Source organism: Sciurus carolinensis, chromosome 11 (assembly GCF_902686445.1).
Source record: "Sciurus carolinensis chromosome 11, mSciCar1.2, whole genome shotgun sequence".
NCBI classification, from domain to species: Eukaryota; Metazoa; Chordata; class Mammalia; order Rodentia; family Sciuridae; genus Sciurus; species Sciurus carolinensis.
In genome coordinates, this window is record NC_062223.1 from 129,381,902 (window position 1) to 129,408,374 (window position 26,473).

Below are 26,473 nucleotides of genomic sequence, written 5' to 3' on the forward strand. Positions count from 1 at the left end.
GCCTCAACAATTTAGCAAGGTCTTCAGCAACTTAGCAAGACATTGTCTCAAAATAAAAAATAAAAAGTGTTAAGAGATATGACTCAGTGGTTAAGCACCCTTGGGTTCAATCTCCAGTACAAAAAAGAAAAAGAGCACAAATGGACTAAGACAAAAATCTATATGAAATGGGCAAATTGCTAGAAACCTAACAACCTGATAAAACTAAATTATGAAGAAATAGAAAATATGAAGAGACCATAATTAGTATGATTGAATCAGTAGAGATCTCCTGATAAAGAAAAGACCTGAACCTAATGACTTCAACTAAAAAAGTTAAAGTTAACTAAAAGTTAAAGAGGCCAATTCTTCTCAAACTTTTCCTAAAAATAATTGAAGAGAAAGATACGCTTCCTAAGTCATTTTATGAGGCCAGCATTATTACCCTGATACCAAAGTCAAACAAAGACACTACAAGTATCAACCAATATCCTTGTTAATGTCAATGCAAAATCCTTACCAAAATATTAGCAAATTAAATTCAACAGCATATTCAAAGTATTATAAATTATGAATAAGTGGCATTTATTTCTGGAATGCAAGAATCTATCAATATTTGAAAATCGATCAATATAATATAACACAGGATGAAAGGATAAAAGGCACATGATCATCTCAATTGATGCAGAAAAAGCACTTGACAAAATTCAAAACCCTTTCATGATAAGAGGATTCAAAAAACTCAGTGGTAGAAGACATGCTTAGAATATGAGGGGTCCTGGGTTCAATCTTTAGCAGAGAAAGAAATAATGGGGAAGAAAGGAAAGAAAGGATGGAAGGAAGAAAGGAAGAGAGAGAGAGAGAGAGAGAGAGAAAGAAACAAGGGAGGGAGGGAGGGGCGGGGGTGCAGAAAACTTATGACCAAACAGGTCAAAGACTTAGGAAGCCAAGCCCTTGTTGCAGAGCAGCAGAGTTGCCAACCAGGAGGGCTGGGGCGTGGGAGGCAAGCCCAGCACCACTGCCATGCAGAGCCCACCATACTGATATGGGCCTGAAACCCAGTGAGCCAGGGCCTGCCAACCTGTGGACCCATGTGGCCTGACCCTCACCAAATGAGCAGCAAAAAACAGAAGTTGGGGCAGACCCAAATGGTGCTTACAGAGTTAACCGATAGTGCCGGCACTTCTCCAAACACTGATTAGCATAAATTTGGACCAATAGCATTGACCGGAGAGCTGTATGAACCTCTAGACCAGCACACTTTAAGGAGCAACCTGCTCTCCTCCTGAGAGAGTTCTCTTTCTTTTCTTCACACTTGAATAAATCCTACCCCTTGCACTCTTGCCTTCTGTTGTCCACAAATTTCATTCACTCTCCGGGCTGCCACCCTTGGAGATGACACCTGTAGGCATCCCTTTCCTTGATTACCTGCTAATGCTCAAATGGGCTTTCTCTGCCATAGAGGCCTGCAGCTTCCAGGGACCCCACCCACCAGCAGAAGCAGAAAATGGTTTTTCATCTCAAATTCCAGTTTCACTTGCACACTGAAAACTACAAAATATTGCTGAAATAAGTGTTAAGGAATACATAAATAAATGGAAGTTATGCTGTGTTCATAGACTGAAAGACTCAGCATTGCTAAAATGGTAATACAACTCAGAGCAATCTAAAGAGTCATTACAATCCCTATCAAAATCCCAAGACATTATTCTTGCAAAATCATAAAAAAGAAAAATCCTAAAATTCATATGGCATCTCAAGGGACTTCAAATAACCAAAACAATCTTTAAAAAGAATGAAGTTTGAGGACTTGCCTTTCCGGATTTCAAAAGTTACTACAAACATAAGAAAAGTATGGAACTGACATAAAGACAGACACGTAGACCAGAAATAAACCCTTTCATATGTGGTCAAATAATTTTTGACAAGTGTGTTTCCAAGGCTGGGAAGTTTAGGATCAAGGTTTCAGCAGGGGCAGGCATGGTTGCACACACTTGTAATCCTAGCAATTCGGGAGCCGAGACAAGAAGACCCCAAGTTCAAGGTTATCCTCACAACTTAGTGAGACCCTAAGCAACCTAGTGAACTCTAACTCAAAATAAAAAATAAAAAGGGCTGTGGATGTAGTTCAGTGATAAAGTACCCCTGGGTTATATCCTTAATATTAGGGAAAAAAAAAAGTGCCAACAGGTTCCATTTCTGGTGAAGGGCCTGGTCTCTGGTTGGAAGGTGGAGTCTTGTTGCTGTGGCCATTCAATGAGGAAAGGACAGTCTTTTCAATAAATGATGCTGAAGAAACTGGATATCCACATGCAAAAGAATTAAATTGGTTTCTTTCCTAATTACCATATACAAAATGAACTAAAGACCTAAACATAAGCACTAAACTATAAACCTCTTACAAGAAAGCATAAAAGAGAAGCTTCGTGATATCAGATTTCACAATGATTTCTTGGATATAACAAAAGCATAGGCAATAGAAGCACAAACAGCAAATTGAACTCCACTAAAATTAAATATTCTTTTACATCAATGGACACTATTCAACAGAGTAAAAATGAAACCCACTGTATGGGACAAAAGATTCGCATATTATATATCTGAATAGGCATTAATATCCAGGCTATATAGAGAACTCTTAAAACTAAACAAAACCAAAATATCCAATTTAAAAGCAAAGAACTTGAATATATATTTATACAAATGCCCAATAAGCACATGAAATGATGTTCAACAGCACTAATTGTCAAGGTAATGTAAATCAAAACCACAGTGAGATAACACTTTATACCCATTAGGACAGTTACTCTCTAAAAACACATTAACAACAAAAGCTGGTTTACATGTGGAGAAATTAGAATCATTATACACTGTTTGTGGAAATGTAAAATGGTGTAGCTGCTATGCAAAACAACAATAATTCCTCAAAATCTTAATCATAGAATTACTATTCGATCTAGCAATTTCCCTTCTGAGAGTATCAACAAAATGACAGACTTATGTATTTGTATATCAACATTCATAGCAGCATTACTCATAATAACCAAAATATGGAAACAATTCAAATGACCATCAAGAAATGAATACTTAAATGAAAAGTTGAAAAAACAACAAATAATGGAATATTATCCAGTCTTCAAAAGGAGTAAAATTCTAATACATGGCATAACATGGATGAAACTTGAAGACATACTAAGTGATAAGTCAGACACAAAAGGACAAATAGTGTGTGATTCACTTACATGAAATTCATAGATACAGAAAGAACTCTGGTTGTCAGCAGCCAGGGGAGTCAGGAATGTGGAATTATTAGTTAATGGATGAGTTTCAGTATTGAAAGATGAAAAAGTTCTGGAGATGAACAGTAGCAATGCCCAACAATGTGGGGGTATTTAGTGTCACTGAACTGGATGATTAAAAATAGTCAAAATGGTGAATTTTATGCTATATATATTCTACCACAACAAAAAAGAAAGAAAAGAAAAGTCCTTCACTAATCTATAACTTTTTGACTTCAAAAATACATACGATCTCTTTTCTTGGTCAATAAACACAAATCTAATTCATCATTTTCAGTGTAATACATCATAGAAATATATACTTTACCATAGAAAGGGCATACTATAATATGTTTAACTACTCCCATATGAAAGACATTTGGTATTATAAACAATGCTGCAATAAGAATCTTTAAAATTCTTATTATCTAGAGTCCCCAAATGGTGATTGCTGGGCAAAGCAAATGATATATTTAGATTTTTTTTCTTTAACCCATCTTTAATTTTTGTCTGTTTATGGTCAACAAACAAACAGGAGGGAAGTTATTCTAAATTAGTTAAGATAGGAATTTAACTTTATGTAGCAAACTTTATTTTTAATGGAACAGATTGGAGGTGGACATCATAGCACTAATGCAGAGGTTACTGCATGAGATCATCCAAGAATCCAGTCTCCTTTCTTCCATTTGTTTTACCATTGATCCATAATGGCTGTTCACCAAGGTCCAAGATTGACTCAGTTCCATGTCCATATCCCTATCAGCAGGACAGCAGAAGGGGAGAAGATGAGCACATCCCCTTCCTTTCAGGACACCCACCACAAGTAGCCTATCTCCTTTTTCCTCTCAGCCCACTGGTCTGAACTTAATCATCTAACTTCTCCTCGCTAGAAATCTGACTGGGAAAATAGTCCTTATTTGTTCATGTACCCAACTAGTACCATGATGGCCAAGGGGAGATTGAATACTGAGCAGTGATCTTCAAAAAGAACAGTCAATTATACTGGGGACATTTATGAAATAAACCATTTCCTGTTCAATTAAAATCCCATCCTTTGTTTACCAAGGTCAGCATAAGGGCCTGTTTCTAGGCACTAATGTGTTCTACTTTTATATTAAAATAGCTTAATAATAATTATTAACTGGTATTATATTGTTTTATAGTTGATTTAATAGTAATTTACCTTTTGTTAGATACTTGCTTGAAACTGATTTAGGTTATTTTTACAGATCAAGTTAAAAGTGGTCAAACTTATTTCAAAAAGTAGTTTGTCCTAATGCCTGAATATTATAGGCAGAGATTATTTTCTTAGTTCTCATTTTTTTCCACATTAAGAAGCATCTCTATCCACTAGTAATTATACAATTAAGAGGTCACACATTTGTTTCATGATCCTAGCCTATGAGAAAAATAAAATATTACTAAAGAGAAAGACCATAGAAGAGATCTGGTGGCAGAGAATAGCCTCGCCCAGGATGACAGATATCCAGGGTTCTAACCTATTATCCATTTCAAAATCCATGGGTGAAGCAAGTACCAGGGTTAGGCCTGGCACTAAGTTTGGGAACGAATTTAACCACCATGTCTCATCTTGGCACTTGCTCCCACCCGAGGAATTTGAAATGAATGAAAGGGTTGAGCCCTGAATGCTTGTCACCCTGGGAGAGGCTGTTCTCTATCACCAGATCCCTCTATGGCCTTTCTCTTCAGGAATTTAAATGATGCTCTTCTGGGAATCTCTGGACTCTGGCACCTCATGCATCTAAGATGTATGGTTTCATTATTCTTTTAACCAATAGCACAATTTCCTGGACATTATCTTCTCACACTAGGTCCCATTCATTCTGTTTTTCAGAGGAAAAGATCTGCTACAGGTAATATTTTGTCCTCCACAGTGTTTTTCTTTGACTTTATAGAAAAGAAAAGGTATTTGATCAAAAGTGGCACTTGAGGACAACTGGGATCATCATAGAGGAGGCGGCTCAGCACAGTGCTTGGACTTGGAGCAACCACTGGGGCTCCGGGTGGCTGCCTGAGGAGGAGTTGCATGGCGAGCTGTTTGGACTCAGAACGACCGCTTCTGAACACCGGGGGGCTGCCCGGCGGAAGAGGAGGAGCGCGGCGGGTCGCTTGGCCTAGGAGTGACTGCATCAGAGTCACAGGCAGTTGCCAGAGGAGGAGCTGCGTGGTGAGCTGTTTGAACTCGGAACAACCGCTCCTGAACACCGGTGGCCTGCCTGGAGGAGGAGCGCGGCAGGTCGCTTGGCCTAGGAGTGACAGCATCAGAGCTACAGGCGGCTGCCAGAGGAGGAGCTGCGTGGCGAGCTGTTTGAACTCAGAACAACCGCTTCTGAACACCAGGGGGGGTTGCCCGGAGGAAGAGGAGAAGTGCGGGGGGTCGCTTGGTCTAGGAGTGACTGCATCAGAGCCACAGGTGGTTGCCAAAGGAGGAGGCGAGTGGTGAGTTGATTGGACTAAAAGCGTCCACTCCTGAACACCAGTGGCCTGCCTGGAGGAGGAGTGCGGTGGGTCACTTGGTCTCGGAACCACCGCTTCTAAACACCCAGGGGGCTACCCCGAGGAGGAGGAGGAGGAACAGGGCAAGTCACTTGGACTTGGAGTGACTGGCTAGGGCTACGGGCGCTTGGCGGGAGGAGGAGACGCGAAGTGAGTTGCTTGGACTCCTAGTGACTGCGTAGGAAACCGGGCCGCTGTCCGGAGGAGGAGGTGTGTGGCGGGTCTCTGGGTATTGGAGCTATTGTACGGGGCTCCAGGTGGCGGCTCAGAGGAGGGGCCGCATAGCCAGGCGATTATGTGCAGAGCAGGGTCCCAGGAGCTAGGTGGTTTCTTGCTGGAAGAGCCGCACAGAGACACGCCTAGGGGCGGAGCGAAGTTTCCAGGACTGCGGGCAGATTCTCTGGGAGAGGCAGCCTAAGGAAGACTCGCCTGCGAAGGGTGAGGCTCCCAGGCCCAGGAGGTAGGTCCGGGCCCCTGGGACTGTTGCAGAGGAAGACAGCCCAGCCCAGGCGGTAGTTGTAGATTGAGGGGAACTTCTAGGAGGGGAACTCACCAGCTAGACGTCCCCACCAGGTGAGTCTTCCCTGCCGGGAGAGGTTTTCCCACAGAGACGGTAAAACCAGAGACACAGGCACAAACAGGACTTGCCTCAGCCCGCAGCCTAGTTCCCCGTTGGATGACCATTGGTCAACAAGTGGAGGCACCTCTGCCCACTAGCAGGGAATATACCCCACCTGAGGGTCACCACCGGTAGAGAGGCAGCTTCTTCGTGGAGCTCCGCATTATCAACTTCCTCCAAGACTTCAGGCTACTGAAGGATAAGAGGGGATATACTAGCAATCTTCAGGGACATTATAAGTTGATAGAGGAAATCTGCAATATCTTAATGACCCACTGATTCCTGAACAATATGAGAAAACAAGGGAAGAAAATGCCCCAAACAAATCTAGATGTTACATCAATAAAATCCAACGACAGCATGGCAGAAGAAATGACAGAAAGGGAGTTCAGAATGTACATAATTAAAATGATTAGGGAAGCAAACGATGAGATGAAAGAGCAAATGCAGGCATTGAATGATCGCACCAATCGACAGTTAACAGAGCAAATTCAGGAAGCAAAAGATCATTTCAAAAAAGAGTTAGAGATATTGAAAAAAAACCAAACAGAAATCCTTGAAATGAAGGAAACAATAAACCAAATTAAGAACTCCATAGAAAGCATAACCAATAGGATAGAACACCTGGAAGACAGAACTTCAGATATTGAAGACAAAATATTTAACCTTGAAAACAAAGTTGAACAAACAGAGAAGATGGTAAGAAATCATGAACAGAATCTGCAAGAACTATGGGATATCATGAAAAGGCCAAATATGAGAATTATTGGGATTGAGGAAGGCTTAGAGAAACAAACCAAAGGAATGAACAATCTATTCAATGAAATAATATCAGAAAATTTCCCAAATCTGAAGAATGAAATGGAAAATCAAGTCCAAGAGGCTTATAGGACGCCAAATACACAAAATTACAACAGACCCACACCAAGGCACATTATAATGAAAATGCCTAACATACAAAATAAAGACAGAATTTTAAAGGTTGTGAGAGAAAAGAACCAAATTACATTCAGGGGGAAACCAATACGGATATCAGCAGATTTTTCAATCCAGACCCTAAAAGCTAGAAAGGCCTGGAACAACATTTTTCAAGCTCTGAAAGAAAATGGATGCCAACCAAGAATCTTATACCCAGCAAAGCTTACCTTCAAATTTGACGATGAAATAAAATCTTTCCATGATAAACAAAAGCTAAAAGAATTTACAAAAAGAAAGCCAGCATTACAGAACATTCTCAGCAAAATATTTCATGAGGAAGAAATAAAAAACAAAGAAGCAAATCAGCAAAGGGAGGAATTACCCTAAAGGAACTGTCAAATAAAGGAGGAACCAAGATGTGTCAAAAAATAAATAAATAAATAAATAAATAAAAATTTAAATATGAACCAAATGACTGGGAATACAAATCATATCTCAATAATAACCCTCAATGTTAATGGCCTGAATTCATCAATCAAAAGACATAGACTGGCAGATTGGATTAAAAAGAAAGATCCAACAATATGTTGCCTGCAAGAGACTCCACCTCATAGAAAGAGATACCCATAGACTAAAGGTGAAAGGATGGGGAAAAACATACCATGCACATGGACTCAGCAAAAAAGCTGGAGTATCCATCCTCATTTCAGATAATGTGGACTTCAAGCCAATGTTAGTCAGAAGGGATAAAGAAGGACATTTCACACTGCTTAAGGGAAGCATAAATCAGCAAGATATAACAATCATAAACATCTATGCCCCAAACAGTGGCTCACCCATGTATGTTAAACAAATCCTTCTCAATTTTAGAAAACAAATAGACCGTAACACAATAATACTAGGTGACTTTAACACGCCTCTCTCACCACTGGACAGATCTTCCAAACAAAAATTGAACAAAGAAACCATAGATCTCAATAACACAATCAATAATTTAGACTTAACAGACATTTATAGAATATACCATCCAACCAAGGGCGAATACACTTTCTTCTCAGCAGCACATGGATCCTTCTCTAAAATAGACCATATATTATGCCACAAAGCTGATGTCAGCAAATACAAGAAGATAGAGACACTACCTTGTATTCTATCAGATCATAATGGATTGAAGTTAGAAATAAATGAAAGAGTAAAAAACAGAAACTACTCCAACACCTGGAGATTAAATAATATGCTATTATATGATGAATGGATAACAAAAGATATTAGGAAGGAAATTAAAAAATTCTTAGAGGTCAATGAGAACAAAGAAACATCATATCAAAATCTCTGGGACACTATGAAAGAAGTACTTAGAGGAAGATTTATTTCATGGAGCGCATTTAATAAAAGAAGTAAAACTCAAAAAATAAACAACCTAACACTACAGCTCAAAGCCCTAGAAAAAGAAGAACAGACCAACACCAAAAGTAGTAGAAGACAGGAAATAGTTAAACTCAGAGCTGAAATCAACAAAATTGAAACAAAAGAAACAATACAAAAAATTGACAAAATAAATAGTTGGTTCTTCGAAAAAATAAACAAAATTGATAAACCTTTAGCCACACTAACAAAGAGAAGACGAGAGAAAACCCAAATCACTAAAATTCGGAATGAACAAGGAAATATCACAACAGACACGACTGAAATACAAAACATAATTAGAAGCTATTTTGAAAATCAATACTCCAACAAAATAGAAAATTTCGAAGACATCAACAGGTTTCTAGAGACATATGAAATGCCTAAACTGAACAAGGAGGACATACACAATTTAAATAGACCAATTTCAAGTAATGAAATAGAAGAAGTCATCAAAAGCCTACCAACAAAGAAAAGTCCAGGACCAGATGGGTTCTCAGCCGAAATCTACAAAACCTTTAAAGAAGAGCTCATTCCAATACTCCTCAAAGTATTCCAGAAAATAGAAGAGGAGGGAACCCTCCCAAACTCATTCTATGAAGCCAATATCACCCTGATACCTAAACCAGACAGAGACTCATCGAGGAAAGAAAATTTCAGACCAATATCCTTAATGAACATCGACACAAAAATTCTCAACAAAATTTTAGCAAATCGCATACAAAAACATATTAAAAAGATAGTGCACCATGATCAAGTGGGTTTCATCCCAGGGATGCAAGGTTGGTTCAACATCAGGAAATCAATAAATTTCATTCACCATATCAATAGACTTAAAGTCAAGAATCACATGATTATTTCGATAGATGCAGAGAAAGCATTTGATAAAATACAGCATCCCTTCATGCTCAAAACACTAGAAAAAATAGGGATAGTGGGAACATTCCTTAACATTGTAAAGGCCATCTATGCTAAGCCCATGGCTAATATCATTCTAAATGGTGAAAAACTGAAAGCATTCCCCCTAAAAACTGGAACAAGGCAGGGATGCCCTCTTTCACCACTTCTATTCAATATCGTCCTTGAAACTCTAGCCAGAGCAATTAGACAGACCAAAGAAATTAAAGGGATACGAATAGGAAAAGAAGAACTCAGAGGAACCAGGAAATTCCACCAGAAAACTTTTAGATCTCATTAATGAATTCAGTAAAGTAGCGGGATATAAGATCAATGCACATAAATCTAAGGCATTTTTATACATAAGTGATGAATCTTCAGAAAGAGAAATTAGGAAAACTACCCCATTCACAATAGCTTCGAAAAAAATAAAATACTTGGGAATCAATCTCACAAAAGAGGTGAAAGACCTCTACAATAAGAACTACAGAACACTAAAGAAAGAAATTCAAGAAAACCTTAGAAGATGGAAAGATCTCCCATGTTCTTGGATAGGAAGAATTAATATTGTCAAAATGGCCATACTACCAAAAGTTCTATACAGATTCAATGCAATTCCAATTAAAATCCCAATGATGTACCTTACAGAAATAGAGCAAGAAATTATGAAATTCATCTGGAAGAATAAAAAATCCAGAATAGCTAAAGCATTCCTTGGCAGAAAGAGTGAAGCAGGGGGTATCGCAATACCAGATCTTCAACTCTACTACAAAGCAATAGTAACAAAAACGGCATGGTATTGGTACCAAAATAGAAAGGTGGATCAATGGAACAGAATAGAGGACACGGACACAAACCCAAATAAATACAATTTTCTCATACTAGACAAAGGGGCCAAAAATATGCAATGGAGAAAAGATAGCCTCTTCAACAAATGGTGCTGGGAGAATTGGAAATCCATATGCAACAGAATGAAACTAAACCCATATCTCTCACCATGCACAAAACTAAACCCAAAATGGATTAAGGATCTCAGAATCAGACCAGAGACCTTGCATCTTATAGAAGAAAAAGTAGGTCCAGAGCTTCAACATGTCGGCTTAGGACCAGACTTCCTCAACAGGACTCCCATAGCACAAGAAATAAAAGCAAGAATTAATAACTGGGATAGATTCAAACTAAAAAGCTTTCTCTCAGCAAAGGAAACTATCAGCAAAGCGAAGAAAGAGCCTACAGAGTGGGAGAAAATCCTTGCCAATCATACTTCAGATAGAGCACTAATCTCCAGAATCTATAAAGAACTCAAAAAACTCTACACCAAGAATGCAAATAATCCAATCGACAAATGGGCTAAGGAAATGAACAGACACTTCACAGAAGAAGACCTACAATCAACAAACATATGGAAAAATGTTCAACATCTCTAGTAATAAGAGAAATGCAAATCAAAACCACCCTAAGATTCCATCTCACCCCAATTAGAATGGCGATTATCAAGAATACAAGCAACAACAGGTATTGGCGAGGATGTGGGGAGAAAGATACACTCATACATTGCTGATGGGGTTGCAAATTAGTGCAGCCACTCTGGAAAGCAGTGTGGAGATTCCTTAGAAAACTTGGAAAGGAACCACCATTTGAGCCAGCTATCCCACTCCTTGGCCTATACCCAAAGGACTTAAAATCAGCATACTACAGAGATACAGCCACATCAATGTTCATAGCTGCTCAGTTCACAATAGCCAGATTGTGGAACCAACCTAGATGTCCTTCAATTGACGAATGGATAAAGAAAATGTGGTATATATATACAATGGAATATTACTCAGCCATAAAGAATGATCAAATTATGGCATTTGCAGGCAAATGGATGAAACTGGAGAATATCATGCTAAGTGAGATAAGCCAATCTCAAAAAACCAAAGGACAAATGATATTGCTAATAAGTGGATGATGACACATAATGGGGGGTGGGAGGGGTTAGTGTTAGGGTTAGAGTTAAGGTTAGGGAGGGGGGCAAGAATGGAGGAAGGAAGGACTGTATAGAGGGAAAAGAGGGGTGGGAGGGGTGGGGGGAAGGGAAAAAAATAACAGAATGAATCAAACAACATTACCCTATGTAAATTTATGATTACACAAATGGTATGCCTTGACTCCATGTACAAATAGAGAAACAGCATGTATCCCATTTGTTTATGATAATAAAAAAAATTTTTTAAATAAATTAATTAATTAAAAAAAAAAAAAAGTGGCACTTGAGATTCCATGCCCTTCTTCTGCCCAGTTCTTGGACATTCTTTGTCTTCCTCTACAATCCGAACACAAACATTAGTTTCCACAAAGCCCTCAACAACGGAATAAACTGGAAGGCATTTTAGAGCTCTAGATCTGTGGTTCTGGACCCAGACTTCTTTCTGTCACTTGAGAAGTTTTTAATAGATACCTCGGTTAACATTCCTCCCAGGGGTGCTTATCAGTAGGACTGAGATAGAGACTTAGCTCTCTCATTCTTTTATGTCCTAAGGAGAGTTAGGAACAACATACCCTGTGCAGATGGAGGTCAATCTCTTAGTTCCAGATGATACAAAGATTCGACGAAGCATCTTCTACTACAAAGAAAGTCGTGAATTCTTCTGTAGAAAGCTAGCTCCTCCCAGGCCAGGAACTGTATCTCCTTCAAGCACACAGAACTGTGTCCATCTGTCAGATTCGTTGTCAGATGAGCACGTGGCAGATTTGTTGAATGAATGAGTGAGTGAATGAGTGAGTGAATGAATGGAATGAATGAGCGAACTATGCGACACTCAAAGTTAGCTACCAAGTTTCACCCAGAAGAACTTGATTGTGATTCTCGACTGGCTTCCAGTGTGTTTGCAGTGGTTGCTTGGCCTAGGTAAGCTGGCTTCCATCTCTACTCTGAGTTCTTGCTGCCTCTCAGCCTTTGTGATTGTGATTGTTTTGCATTGTAGAAGGTTAGTCCACCCAGGAACCCGCTCCTGGTAAAGCACACACCCTACGGAGGACCTACGGATCAGAGGGAGGAAGGTGTAGGAGGGAAGTGCAGTTCCGACGCCTAGAGGTCCTACACGCTGGTAGGTGCGGGGGAAGGGCGGTCAAGGGTGGGCAGAGCCCAAGTCGCAGCGGGCGGGGCCCGCGGCTGGCTGCCTGCTTTTGCACCTGCTCCGCCACCTGCCGCTGCACTTGGTTTGCGGCGTTGGCAGCGGACGCTTCTGAGGAGCTCAGCTCAGGTCAGACTCCCACTGCGGGCAGAGTGGGACAGGAGCTCAAAACGGGAAAGGGAACTCGGAGGGGAAAAGGGCCCGCTGGGAAGGACACTCGGACCCAGAAGTGCTCTCAGATTTGGAGGGGGTCTCAGACTAGGAAGAGGCGCTGGGATGGGGAGGAGGGCTCAACTACGGAAGGGGCAGGAGAATGCTGGTGTCGCCGAAGCCAACCTGGGAGCCCCTCGGGGCTGGGAAGCATCCAGGGCTCCCACCTGCGCTCCGCGCCTCGGTCGCATTGCCGGCGGCCCCGAAATGAATATCTTCAGGGTCCCCAACGAGTCGGGTAGACCACTCTGCGTGGTGAGAGGAAGGCGCAAAACCCCTGGCCTCCATCCTGTCCTGCAGGGTCGCTCAGAGGACACCTCACCCTCTGGGATGACTGGTACCTGGACCCAAGGACCTGGAGCTATTTTTAGTCAGCGCATGTAACTGTGGGAGCTTGTACCCCGGCTGCCACTCCTTGTGAGCTCCGATCTACTCATGCATGAACTTTCTTTAGACCAGGAAGTCTGGTATCTAATAATGCGGGGCGATGAATAAAGTTCCAGTCACTAGTATAGAGCAATAGGTAGAAAAGCTGTGTGGAGAAGAGGCTGAGTTAAACCAAGGGAGGAGAAGTTTGAGTGGAGAACACTCTCTGGGTCCAGAAGGATGACCCGTGGAAATATGATCTATCCCTAAACGAAAGAAAGACTTTGGTTTCAGCCAGCGAATCTAGCGCTTTATGAAATAGAAATCATTTTTAAATTTTAGGGCATGCCTTTCTCCTAAAAGTCACAAAAAATGGTCATATCCTTCACATTCTTGTGGGTTCCTGCCATTTTCTTCCTCTCCCTCTAACACTTCCCATTTTGCCCTCCCGGGTTCTAATTGGCTTCCCCAAGTGACACAGTCTTCTAAACCTAAAGGCCTATACCATTTTACCTGTAATTATACAGTTATTTTAATAAGTGGTATGGTTTATTGTCCATAAGAAACGTGTACTTGTTTAACCAGTTGTGCTCCGTATTCAGTAGAATCTGAGTTTTGCACCTATGTGGAGAGAACTCAGGTAGTGAAACACAAAACACGGTGAGATGGGGGGCCCAGAGCCACTTCAGACTTGACTCTTCATGAGTGAGTTTCTTGACTTAATAATACTGTGATCACACTCTGCTCCTGCAGTTTCTAGACAAGATATGGAATTGATTTTAAGACTTTATTGAATATGGCCCCTTGCTTTTACCAGAGGAGGGAGTGCCTGAGATAAGTAGAGGGTGAGACATTATCTCTGGTGGCACATTATTTGTTCTGGTATTGTAGGAGCCAAGCATTCAATTTCCTTTGTTGGAAAGAGTTTGATTTCCTCTCGATTCTTCTGTGGAAGATGGTAACAGAAGAACTACTTACTTTTCCTCAAACCACACATTTTTCCTTATATTCTGTGGGTTCCACCCTCACCCTTCTGGTGGAGGTTGGTTGTGATGACTTCAGTGAAGCTTTTAAATCTCACATGTGGCACCAATTATTCTATTTGCACCCCCTCATATCCTTGATTATGGCATGACTCTGGCTTAATTGAACTTTGAGACAGAATTTGATGAGGGCTGGAGAGAAAAAGAGGTAAAGAGAGAGATTTCCATTTTTTATCTCTCCACCACTTCAAGGTAACAGTGGCTGCCATGCTTAATTGTTTAAGATACAGATGTTGTTTATATTGGGTATAATCGAAGAACTGCCTTCTCCTCAAATGCATTTGCTTGTTGAAAATGGATGAGGGCAGTTTTATTAAAAGCCACTCCCATAGCCAAAGTCCTGCCATTATAAAGGTTTTTAACTATAAAAAGCTGAAAACTAAAGTATCAACAAATGCATACATAGACACATTTTATATCTATATGTTTCTACAGGCAGGTCATAAGACAAACACTAGATTATTCACATACTAGACCGTACTTCAGTATGAACAATTAGACACCCCAGGTAAGTACCGTAATCCCATACTTCATTTTTGTTTATTTGTGTGTGAGGAGGTGTGTTGATGTGTGTGTGTGTGTGTGTGTGTGTGTGTGTGTGTTTATGTGTGTGTGTGTTTTGCTAGGGATTGAACCTAGGGCCCCCTGGTTGGCTCTACCACAGTGTTACATACCCAACCCCAACGTTTCTTTTTTTATGGTGCTGGAGATCAAACTCAGGGCTTCAGCAAATGCTCTATTATTGAACTACATACCCAGCTTTTTTACTTGAAATCGTAGCTTCCTCCCTTTTAACCATCCAGCACTCTTCCCAAAACCTTCACTGGAGCTAGAAACAAACAAAAAGAGATCATTTAAATTTTAGCTGTTTTTGTTTCTTTTTACCTATTCTCTTGTGTAAAAATTAGATGGCCACAAGGCACATTATTAGGGACGCTAGAAAGTCAGATCTATCAGCTACCTACATGTGATGCAGAATTACACTGAGGATATCAAGGCATGCCACAGTCTTTTCCTTGCCAGAATTTAGATGTTATAAGCCATTATCAATATCTTTGGTAGTCAAATTATAATGGGGCTTTCAGTGTACAAAGTGATTTCTGTAAGCAGTCCTATGAGATAAGAGCAAACAAAGGTATTTTTTATGTGACCCAGGGTTTTCCAGTTATTAAATAGCTGAACCGGGACCCCAACCAGAATTTCTTCCAGAATACCACAGCTCCCACTAGAGTTTTTTGGGTTTTTTTTTTTTTTGTGTTTGCTGTTTGTCTGATTTTTGTGATAGGGAATTGTCATTTGTTTCTCCTCAACATTTATTTAATATATTCTCTGACTTGAATTCTTAGAGCCTAAATTTAGAGACACTTTAGTCCATTTCATGCCCATCTTTGTTCAATGTAATCACAAAATTATCTTAGAGCTAGGTATAGCCTTAAAGACTATCAAGTCTAATATTAAAAAAAAAAAAACACTAGGTTCAGGAAAAATTAGGTAAGTACTCTATGTTGAGTCCCAAAATCTATTTCACTAAAAAGTTAGAGATAAAATCTAGGTCTCCCAGTGTTCATATTATAGCTCTTTGTGGCATATAAATCTAGTAACCTATTTTGATTCACTCTATTTGTTTAAGGTCTATTGGTTTGACCATAATTTTCCTGCATCCCAGTTTCAAATATAGATGCTCCTTGACTTATGATGGAGTTACGTCCCAATAAACACCTTGTGAACTGAAAATTATCATAAATCAAAAAATGCATTTATGTACGCCTGTAATCCCAGTGGCTTGGGAGGCTGAGGCAGGAGGACCATGAGTTCAAAGCCAGCCATAGCAACTTAGTGAGGTCCAAGCAACTCAGCAAGACCCTATCTCTATAAATAAAATACAAAAAAGGACTGTAGATGTGGCTCAGTGGTTAAAGGCCCCTGAGTTCAATCCCTGGTACACCCTCCCCCCCCAAAAAAAATGCATTTACTACACCTAACCTCCAAACATCCTAGGTTAGCAACACAAAACAATGTAGGCTGTTTCCCTTTGTGATTGTGTGACTGATGGGGAGCTATGATTTGCTGCCACTGCCCAGCATCAAAAAAGATTATATTGATTAGTCCAGGGACGGATTAAAATTAAAGACCTACAGTACAGTTTCTACTGAATGTGTATGACTTTTGCTCCATCATAAAGCCAAAATTTCTAAGTCAAACTATCATAAATCAGGGACATTCCATACCTGTAGATCCTTCCAACTGTTTTGTGCTCTGCGAAGCAAAGCACCTTAACTGTGATTCCTAGCACAGTGCCCACTAATAGGCACTCAATAAAACATGTTGAATACATGTGAAAGAAACATTTGAACAAGCATGAGATGGCACTAGAATTTCTTTCAGTTACAAGAAATAAAACCCTTCTACACTGGCTTAAACAAGGAGTTTGTTTTCCTTATATAACTGCAGGTCTGGAAGTGAGAAGTTGGGAACTACTAAAATTGTTCCAGAATGTCACCCAGAACAGACTACTTTTTTCTTCCTGCACCACTGTTCTTTGTATGTAGCTTACATACTTGGCTCATTGAGGAACTTAGTCCTCCTGCATTTCAGCAGAAAGAAGGGCATAAGGCAATGTGCCAGCTGAGTTGGTCTTTTTTGATAATTAATAACAATATCTTTCCTGGAAGCTCCACCCAGTAGAATTCTTATATTTCACAGACTGGAACTATGTCACTTAGCCACTCCAAATGGAAGGGAACCTGAGAAAATCTAGTGTTTAACTTGGATGTATCATCAGTGCAACAAAACTGAAATTCTGTCAATAAGGAAGAAAGTAAAATGAATTCTGGGTAGACGACTAGCAATGTCAATCATAGTGTATACTTTATGAGCCAGAGACTCTGTTTCTAAAAGGGTTGTTTGGTTGGTTTGGTTGTTGTTTGTTTGTTTTATTTAAAAAAAGGAATAGATAATGTAGTGAGTCTAGGGGAACTTTTTAAAATTGTAGAATATGAGGTCTACCCTGAGAAATGGGGATTACAGTCAGACCTCCATATCCAGGGGTTCCCCATCCACAGACAAAACCAACCACAGATCAAAGGTATTGTAAATATACAGCAGGGTTGGTTGATGTACATCTGTAATCCCAGATTCTCCTCAGGCTGAGACAGGAAGATTGCAAGTTAGAGGCCAACTTGGGCAACTTAGTGAGATTCTGTCTCAAAATGAAAAAATGAAAGGGCTGGGGATGTATCTTAGTGGTAAAGTATCCCTGGGTTCAATCCTCAGTATCACAAAAAAAGTATATATTATATATAATATAATATAATCATACATAGTATTATATATTATATAGTGTATATAATCATATATACACACATATGGTATTATGTATATTGAACATGTACAGGATTTTTTTCTTGTCACATAACAGTATAACAATTATTTGCATAATACTTGTATTAGATTTGTTAAGTAGTCTAAATATACAGGAAGATGTGTATAGGTTAGATACAAATAATGCATCATTTTATATAAGGGACTTGAGCATTACAGGTTTGGGGATCCTGAAACTTATGGCACATGAATACTGAGGGAAGGCGGTATTTAGGTCTGGTATGAGTCTATAAATCTGAATTATGGACTGGTAACTCCAGGTTCTCTGAATGTGGGTGGCAGCAGGACTATATTTTAAGAGACACTAAATTCGGGGAAGTTTAGCAGAGGTTCCTTTATTTTATTCCCAACAGCTTCCTCCCTCAGTCCTCTAGAGATTATTGCTTTCTTTTTAAATTTTCTACTTGGGTCAACATAAATCAGTGTAGTTTCAGAAGTCATTAGTTGTAGAAGATTTTCCCTGAGTTTACTGAATTGACTCTCCTAGCAATGCTTTTGGCTGTATTTTTCTGATATTTACCACCATGTTCCTAAATAAGCTGATAATACTGGTGATTTTGTTTTCTCCTTTCCAGTTCTGGATAGCATCTGTTGACATCCTGCCTTGAAGGAGAAGAGTTAGCTCTTTCACACCCCATCATTCCATCTCACAATCTTTTCCCTTTTTCATAAGTTGCCAATATAATTATATCCTATGGAGGCTGGGTGGCACACACCTGTAAACCCAGTAACTCAGGAGACTGAGGCAGGAGGATCTCAAGTTTGAGACTTGCCTCAGCAACTTAGCAAGAATCTGTCTCAAATTAAAAAAAGAAAAATGACTGGAATGTAGTTTAATGGTAGAGAGTTCAATCCCCTGTACAGAAAAAAAAATACATGTATATTCTAATATCAATGGTTAGTGTTTATATTACAATGACTAAGTAAATATAATTTTCATTGAAGATGTGTGATATACACTAACTTTACCCTTCCTTTCTTCATCAACCTTTTTGTTTCTCCTGGAGTTAGTAATTGCTACATTTTCTTCAGTCACTTAGGGTTTTGAGTACTCATCACCAATGCTTGCTTAAATTTTGGCAGAATAAATTCCTCTCAATAGAGTAAAACACAGAGTTATCAATTAGTCTGATTTTATTTTTTTTCTCTTGAAAACATCCCTGATCAGTCCTCCATTCTCAGGGACTGATTATTCTTAGGCTCCTAGTTATACTGGGATTTCCCCTCACTGCCACCCTGGGAATCGTGCTGAATTCCCATTTCTTAGGTACCATACCCTCTAATTCCTTGGTTTTACTGGAGCATAGCTTCCTGAGAAAGGGCACATTGAGGCAAAGGCAGATTTCACCCAGGTACTGAGGAAGCTCAGGGAGCCCCTGTGAGTGCCTTTAGTTGCTTCTAGTTGTCCAGTGAAGGAGAAAACCAGTTTGCCATAAAGAAACATTGTGGGTGAATTTTCTTAAGAGATCTTAAAAGGAAGATCCCTCCATGGTCCTAGTTTGCTGTGATTTCTTTTCTCATTCTAAATTAATATTCACTTTCAATCCTAATTTTGTATTTATAATTTTAAGTCTTTTTTAAAAGAGGGCTCCCAAAATCACATAAGTCTCCCAAAGACCCAGCTGCTTTTTGAGACCTTGCACATTTAAGATGCCACTTTGCTTCCTTCACACTGGATTAATGGTTTTTGGATATCAATTGCAAGTAATTCTCTTTCCAATTTTTGAGGACATTTCTCCATTCTCTTCCACTTTCTTATGGTGCTATTGAGAAATCGATGCCATTCTAATTCTAGATCCCTTGTACTTTTTGTTTTTTTTAGTTGTCAATGAACCTTTATTCATTTATTTATATGTAGTGCTGAGGATCAAACCCAGTGCTTCACACATGCTAGGCAAGCACTCTGCCACTGAGCTACAACCCCAGCCCTTGTACTTTGTTTTAACTCTGGAAATTTGTAGGACTTCCTTTTCTTTATGCTTTATATTCTGGTATTTCATGATGTTGTTATTTGGTGTTGGGGATTTTTTTTCATTGTTCTAGTTACTTTATAGGCATTTTCTATCTTAAAATTGTATTCTTCAGTCCTGAGGGATTTTTTTTCCTGTTTTATAATTTCCTCTGTTATCTCCTTCTGAAGCTTACACCTCTTAGATATTGGATCTTGGATATCTTCTAATTTTAAAAATATATCTTATATTTTACTTCTAATAGAACATCCATTCTTTCTATTAAACCTTTTCTTTTCTACCATCATATTATTTTTAATTCCCAAAAGCTTTCATTGGTGGGGGAGGACAGTACTCAATTCTAAATTTTCTCTTTTCATAGCATCCTCTTCTTATTTCACAAATATAGCATCATTTCTTTTTTATCTGAGAATTTTAACTCTATTTTTTCAACATTTTAAGAGATTTTACCTACAAAATGTGTTTGTTTATTTGTTTTAATTAGTTTTACATGACATCATATACAATGGAGTATAATTTCCCATTTTTCCAGCTATGCATGATGTAGAATTAAAGTGACCTTTTCTGTAATTTTTGGTTCTTCATTTCACATTGCAAGCTTTATTAAAATGTTCATGGTTAAGAATGGTGTACATGGTTAAGAATGGTCTATGAACTTCGTTTGGAGATTGGTGGGCTTTGTGTAGTATAATTAGGCAAGCAGGGTTTTTTTGTTGTTTTTGTTTTTGTTTTTGTTTTTTGTTTTTTGCAGTGCTGGGGATTGAACCCAGGGCCTTATGAAGCAAGCACTCTACCAACTGAGCTATCTCCCCAGCCTAGAGCAGGGTTTTTAATGGCTTATTAAATGTCTCTAGCAGCTCTGGAATGTAATCAGTTTTCAGTAGAAAAATCCCATCCCTAGCAGTTTATTCCCATTTGAGAAAGGCCATTAATAACTTAGATTTATTTATTATGTAATTTACTTAATAGTAGAAGATCTCGTGAGGTGTTAGCTTATTATAACAAATAACTGAGATAATTAATTTAGGAAGAGTTCGTTTTGGTTCACAGTTTCAGAGGTTTCAGTCTATGATTAGTTGCTTTGGGCCTGTGGTAGCAGATCATGGTCAGAGCAAAACTACTCTAATAGATAAGATGTGACAAGGGCCGGGCTTCCACAATCCTCCCTAAGGGCACACCTCCAGTGACCTGAAGACCTCCCAGTAGGCCCCATATCTTAAGGGGTACACCACCTTCTGATAGCACCAAGCTGGGGACCAAGCCTTTAACACATGGGCTTTCGGGAGCATTCCAGACCCAAGCTATAGAGTGGTATTCCAGGACTCAAAACTAACTAAAATTTTTTCTTGACTCTGCTCCCACCTTAAAATTACTGATGTGTTTCTGTGTATTTTCCTTTTTGTCTCTCTCTCTCTCTCTTTTTTTGGTACTAGTGATTGAACCCAGGTTTGCTTTACCACCAAACTATATCAGCACTTTTTATTTTTTATTTTAAGATAGAATCTTGCTAAGTTGCTGAAGCTGGTCTTTAACTTGTGATCCCCCTGCCTCAGCCACCTGAGTCACTGGGATTACAGGCATGTACCAGCACACCTGGCTTGTATATTTTCTTTTCTGTTGAAAAATACAAATAAAAATCCCCAAGATTTTAGGGCAATGAAAGCTCTTTGAACACATGTACAACTAATTATTTTGCAATAACCATTTGCAAGATATTCACTACCCACTTACAATGACATACTTATTAATCCTGAATAAATTAGGGCCTTTGGGGATATTCTCCATTATGCCAACTTGTTTAGAAGAAAATTCAATTAAGATGAAAAAGTATAATTAGCACAGTGTTTCTCTCTAAGAGATTATATTGGGAAAAATATTTTCCTAATACTTCCAGAGGATGTCTTGGCAACAGAATTTGGGGAAGAATTTCTGCCTTTTCTGAAAGTAATTCTCCAATTCCATGCCACTTCTTCCTCTATGCATTCTGACATGTGATCATCAAATTGTAGGACAGATATATCACTTCTTATGCTGGTAAAGTTTTAGAATATGAGATGGGACCAGATAATATGTATTCCAGAAACAATTCCTGGTTTCACTTTCAAAGACCTCTTAATTGGAAAGCATATCATTAGTCACTAGATTTTCTACCATGGACTTTACCTTCTTGGGCACCTTCAAAGAGGACTATAACCTCCCAGAAATCCCAGTTCCAGTTCTTGTTATCTCTGTTCCCCCACCACATACAATGCCTTATGCATAACAAGCACTCAACAAGTACTGGTTAAACTAAATTGACCCCATTATCCATTTTAAACTAGCCTTTCCTACATGTTCCTTGCTATTTCCTGTGTCTTTTATATCTTTTTACTTCACCTCCCCTCACTGGCTTCCTTATTCTCAAATCGGATGGCATGTAACAGCTATGAGAAAATAGACTTGGAAGATCTCAAGCTAGTAGGACTCTAAGTAGAATTTCCAGGGATGAAACTCTCCATCATCACCTTACTAAATTTGTAATTATTTCTTAGGTTCCTTCATTAAGCACAGTTCTATTGGGATTCTTTTCTTTGTTCAGCTTACACACCTGAACTATGGTACTTCCTTCAATTCTCTTTGATTCAAACCTTCTCTTTGATATGTCATACTATTATTTTTTGTCCCTTCCACCTGCCTTTACCTGCCATCTTATAAATCTCATACAAAGCACAATATTGACCTAATTTCAGAATACCTACCCTGCCAATCATGAAAACACCTTTTCAACCTAACTCAGACTCAGGATGAAAGTGCATCTCTTCTGGATGTTCCTGAGACCATTTCTGCTTTGGTCTCACTGGGGTTATTTTGTAGTGATCTGGATGTTAGTGCTTCTCAAGTCATTACCACTAACAATGGAACCTGTTGACATGGAGGCTTGGCTGAGAACAGCCTGGCATAAAACAAAAGGCTTCTCTCTCTCTCTCTCTCTCTCTCTCTCTCTCTCTCTCTCTCTCTCTCTCTCTCTCTCTCTCTCTCTCTCTCGTGTGTGTGTGTGTGTGTGTGTGTGTGTGTGTGTGTTACTCAAGACTGAACCTAGGGGTGCTTTACCACTGAGCTTCATCACTAGCCCTTTTTATTCTTTGAGACAGGGTCTTGCTAAGTTGGGAGGAGAGGGACTAACCTAGACACACGTCTATGGAGGAACAATACTAAATGATCAAAGGATTCATCTAGCTCTACAAATTATGTGAGAAAGTGATGGTACCTGCAACCTTACCAGTAACTAGATTCAGACAGTTCCCTCATGATTCACAACTAAAACTAAGTTCCATCAATTAGTTCAGTTCAAGAACTATTTTATTTATCAAGCTTATGCTAGGTCATAAGAAATTTACAATGAAGTAAACAAGGTTTCTGCCTTTTTTTCTTTGAAGCTTCTGTTTTCACACTTTATTATTATATATACAGGGCTGATACAATCGAACACTGCTTTCAAAAAATGAAATACTTTGATGTAAAAAGTAGTGCTTTCAATTGGACTTCTTAAAAGACATTTTTAACTTTTTTTAAAATTTATTTTTATTGTAAACAAATGGGATACATGTTGTTTCAGTTTGTACATGGAGTAACAGCATACCATTTGCATATTCATACATTTACATAGAGTAATGATGTTTAATTCATTCCGTTATTTTTTTCCTTCCCCCCACCCCTCCCACCTCTCTTTTCCCTCTATACAGTCCCTCCTTCCTCCATTCTTGCCCCCCTCCCACCCCCCATTATGTGTCATCATCCGCTTATCAGTGAGATCATTTGTCTTTTGGATTTTTGAGATTGGCTTATCTCACTTAACATGATATTCTCCAATTTCATCCATTTGCCTGCAAATGCCATAATTTTATTATTCTTTATAGCTGAGTAATATTCCATTGTATATTTATACCACAGTTTCTTTATCCATTCATCAATTGAAGGGCATCTAGGTTGGTTCCACAGTCTGGCAATTGTGAATTGAGCAGCTATGAACATTGATGTGGCTGTATCTCTGTAGTATGCCGATTTTAAGTCCTTTGGGTATAGGCCGAGGAGTGGGATAGTTGGGTCAAATGGTAGGTCCATTCCAAGTTTTCTAAGGAATCTCCACACTGCTTTCCAGAGTGGCTGCACTAATTTGCAGCCCCACTAGCAATGTATGAGTGTACCTTTTTCCCCACATCCTCTCCAACACCTATTGTTGCTTGTATTCTTGATAATTGCCATTCTAATTGGGGTGAGATGGAATCTTAGTGTAGTTTTGATTTGCATTTCACTAAAGATGGTGAACATTTTTTCGTATGTTTATTGATTGTTTGTAGATCTTCTTCTGTGAAGTGTCTGTTCATATCCTTAACCCATTTGTTGATTGGGTTATTTGTATTCTTTGTAGAGTTTTTTGAGTTCTTTATAGATTCTGGAGATTAGTGCTCTATCTTAAGTATGAGTGGCAAAGATATTCTCCCACTCTGTAGGCTCTCTCTTCACATTGCTGATAGTTTCCTTTGCTGAGAGAAAGCTATTTAGTTGAATCTATCCCAGTTATTGATTCTTGCTTTAATTTCTTGTGCTGTGGGAGTCCTGTTAAGGAAGTTTGATCCTAAGCCAACAAGGTGAAGATTTGGACCTACTTTTTCTTCTATAAGATGCAGGCTCTGGTCTGATTTCAAGGTCCTTGATCCATTTTGAGTTTAGTTTTGTGTAGGGTGAGAGATAGGGGTTTAGTTTCATTCTGTTGCATATGGATTTCCAGTTTTCCCAGCACCATTTGTTGAAGAGGCTGTCTTTTCTCCATTGCATATTTTTGGCACCTTTGTCTAGTATCAGAAAATTGTATTTATTTGGGTTTGTGTCCATGTCCTCTATTCTGTACCATTGATCTACCTGTCTATTTTGGTACCAATACCATGCTGTTTTTGTTACTATTGCTTTGTAGTATAGTTGAAGTTCTGGTATTGCGATACCCCCTGTTTCATTCTTCCTGCTAAGGATTGCTTTAGCTATTCTGGGTTTCTTATTCTTCCAGATGAATTTCATGATTGCTTGCTCTATTTCTGTAAGGTACGTCATTGGGATTTTAATTGGAATTGCATTGAATCTGTATAGCACTTTTGGTAGTATGGCCATTTTGACAATATTAATTCTGCCTATCCAAGAACATGGGAGATCGTTCCGTCTTCTAAGGTCTTCCTTAATTTCTTTCTTCAATGTTTTGTACTTCTCATTGTAGAGATCTTTCACCTCTTTGGTTAGATTGATTCCCAAGTATTTTATTTTTTTTGAGGCTATTGCAAATGGAGTTGTTTTCCTCATTTCCCTTTCAGCTGTTTCGTCACTTGCATATAAAAATGCTTTAGATTTATGCGTGTTGATTTTATAGCCTGCTATTTTGCTGAATTCATTGATGAGGTCTAGAAGTTTTCTGGAGGAGGTTTTTGGATCCTCTAAATATAGAATTGTGTCATCCTCAAATAGTGACAGCTTAAGTTCCTGCTTTCAGTTTTTCTCCATTAAGAATGATGTTGGCCATGGGCTCAGCATAAATAGCCTTTACAATGTTCAGGTATGTTCCTACTATCCCTATTTTTCCTAGTGTTTTGAGCATGAAGGTGTGTTGTATTTTGTCGAACGCTTTTTCTGCGTCAATTGAAATAACCATATGATTCTTATACTTAAGTCTATTGACATGATGGATTACGTTTATTGATTTACAAATGTTGAAACATCCTTGCATTCCAGGGATGAACCCCACTTGATCGTGGTGCACAATTTTCTTAATATGTTTTTGGATATGGTTTGCCAATATTTTGTTAAGGATCTTTGCATCTATATTCATCAAGGATATTGGTCTAAAATTTTCTTTCCTTGATGTGTCTTTGCCTGGTTTGGGTTTGAGGGTGGTATTAGCTTCATAGAAGGAGTTCGGTAGGGTACCCTCCTTTTCTATTTCCTGGAATACTTTGAGAAGTATTGGAATGAGTTTTTCTTTGAAGGTCTTGTAGAACTCGGCTGAGAATCTATCTGGTCCTGGGCTTTTCTTGGATGGTAGATTTTTAATGGCTTCTTCTATTTCATTGCTTGATATTGATCTGTTTAAATTGTGTATGTCCTCCTGGTTCAGTTTGGGAGGAGCATATGTCTCTAGAAATTGTCAATGTCTTCAGTAGTTTCTATTTTGTTGGAATACAGATTTTCAAAGTAGCTTCTCATTATGTTCTGAATCTCAGTGGTGTCTGTCGTGATATTTCCTTTTGCATCATGTATTTTAGTAATTTGAGTCTTCTCTCTCCTTCTCTTTGTTAGTGTGGCTAAGGGTTTGTCTGTTTTGTTTACTTTCTCAAAGAACCATCTTTTTGTTTTGTCAATTTTTTGAATAGTTTCTTTTGTTTCAATTTCATTGATTTCAGCTCTGATTTTAATTATTTCCTGTCTTCTACTACTTTTGCTGTTATTCTGTTCTTCTTTTTCTAAGGCTTTGAGCTGTAATGTTAGGTCATTTAGTTGTTGACTTTTCATTCTTTTCTGGAATGCGCTCCATGCAATGAATTTTCCTCTTAGTACCGCTTTCATAGTGTCCCAGAGATTTTGATACGTTGTATCATCGTTCTCATTGACCTCTAAGAATTTTTTAATCTCCTCCCTGATGTTTTCTGTTATCCATGTTTCATTCAATAGCATATTATTTAGTCTCCAGGTGTTGGAGTAATTTCTCTTTTTAATTTTGTCATTGATTTCTACTCTCAGTCCATTATGATCT

The 26,473-nt window shown here is 38.8% G+C and overlaps 1 protein-coding gene across 3 annotated transcripts in view; it reads left to right on the forward strand.

Annotated features, from left to right (window-relative positions):
* The first annotated feature begins 12,593 nt into the window (after window positions 1-12,593).
* Window positions 12,594-26,473, forward strand: part of Tmem45b (transmembrane protein 45B) — a 47,946-nt gene continuing 34,066 nt past the window's right edge. The window contains exons 1-2 of one of the 3 annotated variants that reach the window (XM_047519713.1): window positions 12,821-12,860; window positions 14,786-14,858. The gene's annotated coding sequence lies outside the window, so the exon portion shown is untranslated. Of the gene's footprint in view, window positions 12,705-12,787; window positions 12,861-14,785; window positions 14,859-26,473 lie in introns of those variants that run through there. The other 2 variants (XM_047519716.1, XM_047519715.1) reach the window with 2 other exon arrangements.